The 11,528-nt window shown below is 36.5% G+C and overlaps 1 non-coding gene across 1 annotated transcript; it reads left to right on the top strand.

Annotated features, from left to right (window-relative positions):
- Positions 1 to 107, top strand: LOC145060793 (small nucleolar RNA R71). The gene has a single exon (XR_013686976.1). It is a non-coding gene; the product is annotated as a small nucleolar RNA R71 (small nucleolar RNA).
- Positions 108 to 11,528: the final 11,421 nt, after the last annotated feature.

The following is an 11,528-nucleotide window of genomic DNA, read 5'->3' as shown; positions in this document are numbered from 1 at the left end:
AGGTCGTGATGTGGGCAATTCCTTAACAAGCTCTTGTACCTCTCCCAAGCTTCATATAGTCACTCTCCAGCTTGTTGTTCAAAGTTGGCTATGGCTTTCTTGAGTTTAGATATCTTGGATGGTGGGCAGAATTGATCAATGAACTCTTCTTTCAGCTGAGCCCATGTAGTGATGGTTCTGGGGGGTAGTGACTTGAGCCAATCTTTTGTAGCACCCTTCAAAGTAACAGGAAGCATGCGAAGTAGCTGAGTTTCCCGAGGCACGTTAGGAACATTGAAATAATCAACTACATCATTAACTTCATCCAAGTGCTTGTAGGCGTCTTCGTGATCTTTGCCAGTGAAAGGGATCTCTTTAAGTAAAGCTAGGATATGACCCTTAAGCTCAAAAGTAGCAGTTGCGGGAATTGCGGGCTGCACAAGTCCCGGTCCAGTGTCATCGCGCATCCTCTTCTTCCATTCCCCCATGGGGACTTCATTGATATTAGCCATAGTGATAACTAAATCGTCCTCAAAATCGGATTCGTGCTCGTATGTAGGTTCTTCTTCTTCCTCGGTCTCGTACTCGGTGTCTTCTTTAATTGGGTCTTCAATTGTTAAAGAGGCACTGGATGCTCCTGATTTGCTGCTCTTCTTCTTGATGAAAACGGACTTGAGGTTCTTTAGTGGAGAATTCTTTGAAGAAGCGGATTCTCCAACAGATTTTCCTTTGTTCCTCCTTAATGCGGATTCCGGGTCTTCGAGAGGAGGAACCAGAGGTGTATCAGATCCTCGGGTCATGAAACACTGCAAACAAACAAGAAAAAACACGTAAAAAGAACAAAAATGAAACAGGACGAAAAAGAAAAATAGTTTGGCAAACAGCAGGGTACTCGCCGAGTAGGTGCGAGTGCACTCGGCGAGTAGCCTGTTTAAAACTAAAAAATTAAAACTAATAAATAGACTTCTAAAAAGAAACTAATAATTTCTAAAACCTAACCTACTTACTGTATTACTGATAAATAACTTTGTGCAAGAGAAACTCACACAAAGGATCGATAAAATTAGGAATTAGACTTAATTTTGGAACCGTTCCCCGGCAACGGCGCCAAAAACTTGATGTGTGTAAAATGCATTGGTTTTATTCCTACTTTTAGTTGATAAATTAAGCACACAAAGGCACTGAACCTGTCTTTTAGTGGTATAGTTGGATAAGCAGGGTGTCGAACTCAGGGAACGGAAATTAAACTAATAACTAATTTTAACTAAGCAAGTTATAAAAGTAAAAGGGTTTTTCTCTAGTTTTACAAGATTATAAACTTAAACACACCACTTAAGCACTTAATTAACTAAACAACTAAGATAAGTAATAAATTCACCAAATTTGATAAAGGGTTTTTGTTTAGGTCCAACCAATTCACTCCTATGGTTATTTATATGATAGATCAATTGTTATTGGTTACCAATTATAGTGGTTAGATTCATGTTCATTACTACTAACCCTTAGACAATTAATCAATTCAAGCAGTGGCCAATTGTTTAAACTAATTAATTTTCTAGTTCAATTGTTTGGATTAAATAAGATTTGTAATTGGTTGACCAAATTGGTGTTTCAATTAACCTCTTGTTTGTTGGTTTCTCAAACAAGCTCACACATTAATTTGCCCATTCTCTTATTAATTCTAGTTTCATATTCATTATTCCTAAGCATATGAAAAGTGTTCACATAAACATATGAGGTTAACAAGTAAGAGATGTTCATGCAGCTTAATTGTCTTCCAATTAACAGAAAATAGTTGTGGTTAATGCATAAGGTTCTTTAACAAACTTAATTTAATAAGATCACCAATAAACAATAAATCAAAAAGTAATAATTAAACCATAGGAGTAACTTGGTCTTCCCAAACAGAAACAAAACGAATTTAGGTCATAGTCACAGTAAAAATAAACTCAAAAACAAGTTCAACTAAGCTAGACATGCTTAAATTCTAAGATTAAGTGGAATTTATAACCTAAATTGCCTTGATTCTTCAAAGGATCAAAGGTTAGGGTTTCTCAGCACTCCAAAGGGTTCTTCAATCGCAGGTGCAACTCCCAAAATTCCAGAAGTATCCCCCAATTCGGATAAAGGTTCAATATTTATAATAATCACAAAATAGGGGCTACTCGGCGAGTAGATCACCCAACTCGCCGAGTAGATGCGTGAAATACATCTATTGCCAGGAGTCTTGACTTATCTTCAGGAATATTCTTGGGTACTTGCCGAGTAGCCTCACGCACTCGCCGAGTTAGTGTGTTTTTGTTCCTCATTCTTCATTCTTTGGTCTCTAATTGCTTCTCCTTGTTCCTTTTTACTTCCAAGCATGTCTTTAGGACTGAAAGCAAAATTTAAGCATTATTAAGTACCTTTTGTCCACATTATGCACATAATTAGCTAAAAATGAATAAAAATGTATGCTAAACATATGACTAATTAGGCAAATATCAATTGATTAAAAGTCTTTAATATAACACCCAATATGAGATATTAAGGCTAGGACCCTACAAACTATTTTATAACTCGGAAGAGGGATGCCGTAATCTAAGCTATAAAATATTTGAAGGTAGGTGAATGGCGATTCACCAATTTCCACCAAGATAAACGAAATGTATTATTAGGTTTTAATTGGTTTTTTTGAAACTCCTAGATTCTTTTGAGATTCATTGAACTGTTCAATGGCATGTTTCAATCTCGAGTGTGCCCTTCAGGTTTTGTGACTGGGATGCTAAGGATCACAAAACAAGGTGTGAAGTAACCATGCAAATATAATTGGTACCCTTAATTATTTACCCCTTAATCAATGTGTCGGTTAACCACACACGCTCCATCGATACTATGATAAATATTAAGTTACTCTTTGCCAACCTTGTTAAGTCCAGGTTAGTGTGCCGGTTAACCACACACGCTCCACTAACGACTTAAGCAAAGTGCAAAATGTAATTTCATGGGTTAGCACCAAATTCACATTTTCCTAAGTAACTAAGATTGGGTATTAATAAGAGTTTAGTTACTTAGTATTTATCATTAATACTTTTAATGAAGGGGGAATTCTAATCCTTGTCCTACCCGTTCGGCTAACGACCCTCCACCGGTCAAGGAAGCGGTGAGTGAGAGTGGACACCCATTAAACTGTCATTTTATAGGCAGTAACCTTATACCTCCCTTATAGACCGGCTTCGTGAATGAGGCCTACTAACGGTAAGACTGACTTTACTCTTATACATATATATAAATATTATTAACTTACCATATTATAAAGTATAAAGGTTGAATTTTAAATTTTAAAATTCTAAGGGCTAAACTTAGAATTAAAGTATTCATAAGAGAAAACTTTTCCAAATTCCAAAACTTGTGGGAAAGTTTTGAAACTATTCAAAACTAATTAATTCCATAACTTATGGGTTTAAAGTAGTTTTAATTAAAAGACTCTCCAAGTTCCATAACTTGAGTACAAGTTATGGAAGACTTTAAACTAATAAAAGAATGCAACTTTTCTTTATTTTGTAACTTATGGAATTAATTAAGGTTACACATTTTATTACTTAATGAAGTGACTCTTGAACCTCCATAACTTGAGGACAAGACTCTTCATTTTTTGTAACCATTGCCAACTTTTATGAGTTTTATGAAACTTAAATGTGACTTTACATATAACTTGAGGACAAGTTACAAAAACACATTTTAGAATCAACTCTTAGATTAATTTGGATTGAAAACAACAATTTCACATAACTTCCTATTAATCTAAGCAACTCATCAGAACAAGATAATTCAAATCAAACTTTTTCATGTAATTAGTCTAAACCTGAAACTAATACAAAACATGAATCTATTGACAATTATCTTTGAAATTGGATTAGCATGAACATTACCACATCAAAAACAAGTTTATAAGTCCAAAAACATCTTAGGGTAATGTTCCTAGTCCAATTCCAGCCAAAACAATCAAATATATGCTGTCTGGGGGTCCAACTCGTCGAGTGCACGAACCAACTCGGCGAGTTGGATGCTTTTTGTCTTGGACTTGACGAGTCCATCAGTGGACTCGGCGATTCTGCTGAGCAGAAAGCATAAAAACTTGATTTTTCAGCCAATTTTGCAAGTATAACAAGAAAACAAGCCTAGGCTTTGATACCACTGATGGGTTTTGAGCATTCTAACACTCCTAAGTGTGCATGCAACCCTAAATACCTTGGATCTATGTTTTCTCTATTATACATGCAAATATGAACTTTCCAAGGTATTACCATATCTAGCATACAATACTTGATACAATGGATATAATACATACCTTTGTTTGATGTAGCTTGTCTTCATGAAGCTTGAGTGCCTAGTGCCCCAAGTGTGACACCTCAAATGGTTCACACAACATCAAGTGCACATGGAATGACTTGAGAGAAATGGAACACTCCTTGAAATCGTCTAGCCCTCATATTCACACACTAGTGCATGATTTCTTAAGCCATGGGATTCTTTTATATGGTGGCTATTAGGGTTACACCATGTAACTCATAACTTTACCCATTCCTTAAGCTCCATGGATTTTAACCTCCATGGAGTATCCATGGATCACCCCATCGACTTAGTCCAACATAAGGAATCTTGGATCACAAGCCCACATATATAAGAATGAATGGTTTACACAATCAACCCATATATTTAATTAGTCTCCTTTTGATAACTTAATTAATTCCAAATTAATTCTTGATCAATACTAATTAAATAACCTTATTAATATATTAGAACTTATAATATATTAATAAACCTTAAGTGTTATTTCTCTCATTATAGTCTATCCAAATGCATGATGCCATGCAACCCAAATGGACCATGCCTGGTCGGATCAAGTCTTACCAATTATAGTTATGGACTTCGACACTAATCCAACACTTCTAACCGAAAACTCAAGCTTTTCTCTCAAGATCATTAACCGAAAACCCCTTTTCTCTCGCAAGTTTCACCCAATATCCTTTGAATCTCCTTAGGATCTTGCTAGGAACACCAAGTGTTATTCATTTCTTCAATGAAATCACCTTTCAATCATCATACTTTGGACCGAAAACACTTGAGTCTCCTTTGTTTCACCAAGAACACCAAGATCTTCATGTGGCCGAAAACTCAAGGTTAACTGAAAACACCTTGTAGCCTCAAGAAATCACTTCAAACACTCTTATTTATAAGTGAAACTTACAAATTAGGCTATTTCCTTAATATACTTGCTATATATTCACTAATTTTATACATATATATTACGTGAAATGCTTTTAGGACTCGGTTTTGTCACAGGATCTAACTTGTGGAAGCACATCCTATATCGAACCCTCAATCGAATCACTCACTTAAGGTAAGTTCATACCCCTACAATTTACCTTTTTCAATATTTTTTGGGAGGGGAATGCAAGCAAAACACAATAGAATTGTGTTAACACTTTCACGTGAAAACAAAACAAACAAAAGATTTCTTACGCTTATAAATATTGTAAAAATCATTTTGTTGGGTATTAGATGTTGCGTCATTAGGCTTAGTGTATTTAGACCTTTGTGTAAATGGTATTGGGCCTGCCCATCCATCTCATTTATTAGGTTTAGTTATATATAGTGCATGCATGCACAGTAGGAGGTTAACACTTTTATCTTTGAAATCCTTATAAACCCTAATCACACTTCTACAGTAGAAGTTCTTTGTCGAGCTCTTCTGAGGTTACGAAACTTTAATCATTCAGCTTATTTTGAATCATTGTCGTGTTCTTGTTTACTTCCTGTTTAGAATCTTATCGATCATTAAGGATTATATCCTAACAATTGGTATTAGAGCAGGAGACTGTAATCTATATGCATCACTTCTGTTAAAAGAAGCTACTAGGGTTTCCGTTAATATTGGATCTTGTTCAGTCATCTTCTATGTGTTCTTGACACTTTGATCTCAATATTACCCTATATTTTTACACATCTGATTCTTAAACATGTTACAAAGATCTTGTTAAAATGCTGCATAATGATTCTCAAATCAATTCCATCAGAAGTATTAGGTCAACAACAAGGATTCCCATTCTCTTTCCCAGCGATTATGAACTTTGGGCACTTCATTTTGAAGATTATGTTCTAGGTTTAGAAGATAATGGTTACTTGATTTGGCAAGCTATTACTGTTTGAGCTTTCATTCACTCTGGAACAAGAAAGACGACTAAAACTCAGGCCGAACTCAATCAACTTATTCTTGATGTCAAAGAAGTTCCTCAAGATGAGAAAGAAAATTTGAAAGCAACATCAAAGCGATGAGAATCATTAGATTCGCATTGCAAGATGATACCTTTCGCCTTGTCAGTTCTTGTGATATAGACAAAGCTATATGGGACAAAATTAAAGAGCTATATTCAACAGATGCAAATATGGAGCATTCTACTCAAACGCTCCTGTTGTCTGAGTTTGGTGCTTTCGCACAAAAGAGTGATGAAAATCTTAGTCAATCGTTCAATCGCTACAATCATCTTTTGAGTAGGATGACGAAACATGGCATTGGACGTGAAATCATAGAGCAGAAGGTAACATTCATGAAGGGATTAAGGTCTGAATGGATGGCGGTGGTATCAACAGTGAAAGCTCACGGGCAGTTTCAAAATTACACCTTAGCAAAGCTGGTTGGCATTTTGAAGTCACATGAAAACGAAGTGACTAAAGAAACGAAAGTTGTGTCTAGCATGGGAACATTGGCACTAGTTGCAAAGGGGAAGCAAGTCCCTGAGGATGAAGATGAGTCAAATCTTTCTGACTGTGAGCTCACAAGTGAAGAGTTCGCTTTGATGGTGTCAAATCTCAGGAGATTCGCAAAGAAGAAGTTTCCCTCCAACAAAAACCGAAATTGGCAGGGAAGCTACTGTTTAGAAAAAACAAAAGAGGAGAAAGTGAATAGCTTCCAAAAGGAAGAAGAAAAGAAAGAAACAGCTTGCAGGTGAGTCAGGCTATGATTGCAACTATTGTCATGGCGAGAAGCATTTGGCTAAAGAGTGCATGCTGAGGCGATTGAATGAGAAGAAAGAGGGAGAAGAAGATGAGGCCTACTATCTTCGCAAGCTTGAAGAAATCAAGGAGAAAAAGAATGCTGATAAATCGATGTCTTCTTTGATTGTGCATGGTAATAATGATGAATATGAATTCGGTGGAGTGGAGGTATGGTCCACTGATTCAGAGGATGAAGAGGCTAGAAGGCCCACTCACGGAAAGAGTTTTGTAGCGAATGAAGGGGATTCGCATATGGGTGGAAAGTGTTTTATGGTGACAAATAATGTGTCAAAAATGCGAGGGTATGCAACAAATGGAGGACAAGGAGAGGCGAATGGAAGAAAGGATGACAACTGCTTCACTTCGAAGCCAATTCTTGCACAAATTAGCGAATGTGATCGGCTAATTAATAAGGTACATTCCATTCTTAAATCTCTTAATATTCATGTATCTAATTATGAAACTGAATTAAACAATTTAAAATTCACCTTTTCAAATGTAAGTGAAAGTTTGAAACAAACTCGCCTGTCAAACGCTAACATAACCGATCAAATCAGTAGGGTGTTATCCAAGAGTGAGGAGCGAAGGATATGGATAGAGAACATAGAGTCTGAGCTATCTAGGTATAGGGATGAGTCTATTTATTTACAACGAGACAATTTAAAGCTTTTAAAACAACATAACATTTTTTGTTTGATTGCTAAGAGGCTTTATTTTAATATCACTCAATTGCATTTGGATTGTGAAATTGGTAAGAAAATTCATAAAATGATCTTGCCGTTTTTGGAATTAAAGGAAGTCGAAATTGATGTTGATTGTTTTCAATGTGAATCTATCGTCTTGTTAGAAGAAACCTCAGAGGCTTATAAAATTGGACTTGACAAAATTGACTCATGCATTCAGTCCAAAGACCACAAGGACATGCTGATATAGTTACTCGATGAAAATGACAGGTTAAACATCAAAACCGAAACTATATAGAAATTTGATTCATTGAGTTCGAAATTGAGTTTAGACAATAAATTAAATGTTGATAATACTTCTAAGTTCAATGAGGAAAATGAGATGAGTGAAATATCTATAGAAGATGAGGTTGACTGTTCACAATTTCTTAAAAACGAACCTGAAAAAGCGAAAGCTCTGATTTCAGAAAATTCAGTTGAATTTGCACATCTTTATCAAAACAATCCAAAGGTTCTAAAGGAAGTTGCGACTGTCTTTCCAACGTCCAAACATCACCTAACCAAGTCTTTACAGTTAATGGCGTATCTAAATGTCAAAATGTCGAAGTAACGTCCTTAGTGGAAGCTGATAATGCTGATCTATGTGATGAGCACTTCTGGTCCACCCCGATTGACAATGTAGACGAAACAATAGGTCTATCTGAGAATACCTCTTCGAGAGTTAAAGGAAGGTATGTAGTTAAACCTTTAAATAAGGTTAATACTACCTACGAAAAGGGAAGTTCCAGTGGAACCAAGGATAATCTAACTGATAACTCTTCAGTTCAAGAAAACACTCTTATGTAAAAGACAAGAGCAAAAGCGAATGTTCACAAATCTGCTGAACAGTTCGCAGCCCAAAAGTGTCAACGAAACACCAGGTGCAACAAAAATCTATAGGAAGAAAAACGATTTTAGAAGTCAAGGAACCCTAAATTTGTTCACCATGAAAAGCGTTGCAATCCAAAGATGAACGTGGGATCAAATGCCAAAGGCCAAAAAGTCTCTTCAAACGCGAATCCAAATGGCTTCTCATCTCATAAGTCTCATAGCCCTTAGGATCAAAGACACACAAGTCATCTCAGATCCACTATCTACAAACCTACCTATCCTTCAAATCATAAGTCAACTCCCAAGAACACCTTCGTTTCTAAACTAGGAGTTTCGCACTCTTCCACCTCCTCACCACAAGATAAAGGAAAGGCGAAGATTAATTTGGAGTCACACACTCCTTCTAGATCTAAGGAGGAAGAGCGAAAGTTTGTTAAAAATCAAATTAGAAACAAAAAAAAAACAAAAACAGACTAACTTGAAAGAATCAAATCCAAAAGATAATCATATCAAGGTTTTTACAATAAAGAAGATAGATCAAACAACCTTAATAAAACGAACCTATATGATTGATCTCTCTATGGCTTATCCAATTTTTGTAAAAGGCTCACGAGGACCCGAACACCTTTGGGTTCCTAAATTTTTTTAATTTTTGCATATTATTCGTGATGAACAGTTTGATACTAAATGGTATATCGACAGTGGATGTTCGCGTCACATGACAGGAAGAAAGGAGGAGCTGAGAGAATATAGAGAACTGAAGAACGGTGGTCTCGTGAATTTTAGTAACAATGTATTTAAGGAAATCAAAGGATATGGCATGATAATGAATGGTGAATTCTCAATTCGCAAAGTGACATATGTTGAGGGACTGCAACACAACTTAATAAGTGTTTCGCAGTTAGTAGTGGGTATAGGACTAAAGGTCTCGTTTAACGATGAAGGATCTGAAATTATCGAAAAGAAGACAAAATCAGTACTGCTTAAATAAAAACGTCAAGGCGAGATGTATCCATTGGACATCAATACGATACGAGGGAAGCCTTCTATATGTCTGCTCACTAAGGCTGCAATAGACGATAGTTGGCTATGGCATAGGAGACTTTCGCACCTGAACTTCAAAGACATCAACAAGCTAGTTCTTGGTGATCATGTGAGAGGTCTTCCTCTCTTGAAATATGACAAGGATCATCTCTATTCCGCCTACGAAATGGGAAAGAAAAGCATGAAAAGTCATCCAAATATAGTGAACACGAAGGTTCTTGAGCCACTCAAACTACTCCACATTGATCTTTGTGGCCCATTTGCAATCGAAAGTATTGGTGGTAACAAATATATTCTCGTTATTGTAGATGATATTTCTCATTTCACTTGGGTGTTCTTTCATAAGCAGAAATTTGAAGCAACTCCTAAGCTCAAAGATTTTATCAAGTAGATTGAGTTACAACAACGAAAGGTGGTTCGTAATGTTCGAAGCGACAATGGTCTGGTATTTAAGAACCAAGCATTCCATGCATTTCTCACTGATAAAGGAGTATCTCACAATTTTTCTACTCCTTATACTCCAAAGCAAAATAGGGTCGTTGAAAGACGAAATCGCTCGTTGTGTGAAGCAGTCAATACCATGCTTTCGTTCGCATCACTGCCTCTTTACTTCTAGGCTGATGTTGTTGCCACCGCCTGCTTCGCTCAAAACAGATCACTTCTTAATAAAAGATTTTCTGTCACTCCCTACGAAATTAACAATAAACGAAAACCTAACGTCAAGTTATTCCATGTTTTCGGTTCCAGGTGTTTCATTTTCAATTCAAAGGAACAACGGAATAAATTTGATACGAAGGCTAATGAAGGCATTTTTCTGGGATATTCGCTATCGGCGAAAGCATATAGGGTTCTAAACAAACAATCCAAAAAGATTTAATAAACTTATTATGTCACATTCGATGATAATTACTTAAAAAAGACACAAGCGAATGGCAATCAAATTCAAGAGATCTTTCCTCAATCGAACCAAGTGACCATTCCATCGGCCAATCTCTATGAAGAATTCATGCTACTCTTTGAAGAACCTGAGAAGGACATTACATCTGAAGCGAATGCAGCTGACAATAAGGTAGACGAAGTGGAGAAGATAATTAATGACACTGCAAAAGATAAGCAAATTCATCCATCAGCTACGAATCAATCTCAAAACACGAGCACTACATTCTAGGAGGAAAATTCTAACTCCAATGCAAGTCCTCAGGAGAAAATGAGTGATACATTCCAGGGGGAGGCTTCATCATCATCTAGCTTACCTTTATAGGGGGAGGATCCTCCCTCAACAGTAGCATACGAAACTCAAGTCGAGAAGGAAGACACGAATCCAGTCTTTGAGACTCACTCATCATTCGAGGGGTAGAATACAGATGCGAATGATGATACAGATATTCAATCAGAATTCGAAGATGTGGATGTTGAACTGAATCCATCTTATGATCCAAATTATCCTCCACTAGCCAAATAGACCATGGATCACCCCAAAACTCAAGTCATTGGTGAATCTTCAGTAGATGTTCTTACAAGATCTCAGTTAAAAGCGAAACGAATTACATTATTCTCTAAAGTGGAAATTTGCATGTTTAATTCGTTCGTTTCCAAAGTTGAACCCAAAACCGTCAATAAAGCTCTTGATCATTATGATTGGGTGCAAGCGATGCAAGATGAACTTAACGAGTTCGAGAGAAACAAGGTTTGGAGGTTAATTCCTACTCCACCAGATGTATCGGTTGTTGGTTTAAAATGGGTGTTTCGCAACAAAATAGACAAAGAAGGAAATTTTATAAGGAACAAAACGAGACTCGTGGTTAAGGGATATTGTTAGGAAGAAGGCATCGACTACGAAGAAAACTTCGCACCTATTGCAAGGTTGGAATCTGTTCGCATCTTCTTGGAATATGCAGCGCACAACAACTTCGA

Source organism: Lactuca serriola, chromosome 6 (genome assembly GCF_051521515.1).
Source record: "Lactuca serriola cultivar US96UC23 chromosome 6, Lser_US96UC23_V15, whole genome shotgun sequence".
Classification (NCBI taxonomy): domain Eukaryota; kingdom Viridiplantae; phylum Streptophyta; class Magnoliopsida; order Asterales; family Asteraceae; genus Lactuca; species Lactuca serriola.
Note: the sequence above shows the minus strand (reverse complement) of the source record. Positions and strands in the feature narration are given on the sequence as shown.